We start from the raw sequence: 386 nt of genomic DNA on the forward strand, positions 1-386 counted from the left end.
TTCGACCATAGAGTTGAGGGTCCATATCTGGGCTCTCTACTCTGTTCCACTGGTCTATGTGTCTGTTTTTGTGCCAGTACCATGCTGTCTTGGTGATCACAGCTTTGTAGTAAAGCTTGAAATCAGGCAACATGATGCCCTCAGTTTTGTTTTTCTTTAGCATTTTGGGGTCTCTTAGCATTTTCTTTAACATTTCCTTAGCAATTTGGGGTCTCTTCTGATTCCATACAAACTTTAGGATTGTTTGCTCCAGCTCTTTGAAATATGCCAGTGGAATTTTGATTGGAATGGCATTGAAAGTATAGATTGCTCTAGGCAGTATAGACATTTTAACAATGTTTATTCTTCCAATCCATGAGCATGGAATGGTCTTCAACTTTTTATGT

Source organism: Enhydra lutris, unplaced genomic scaffold (genome assembly GCF_002288905.1).
Source record: "Enhydra lutris kenyoni isolate GAN:26980312 unplaced genomic scaffold, ASM228890v2 scaffoldscaffold19, whole genome shotgun sequence".
NCBI lineage: Eukaryota > Metazoa > Chordata > Mammalia > Carnivora > Mustelidae > Enhydra > Enhydra lutris.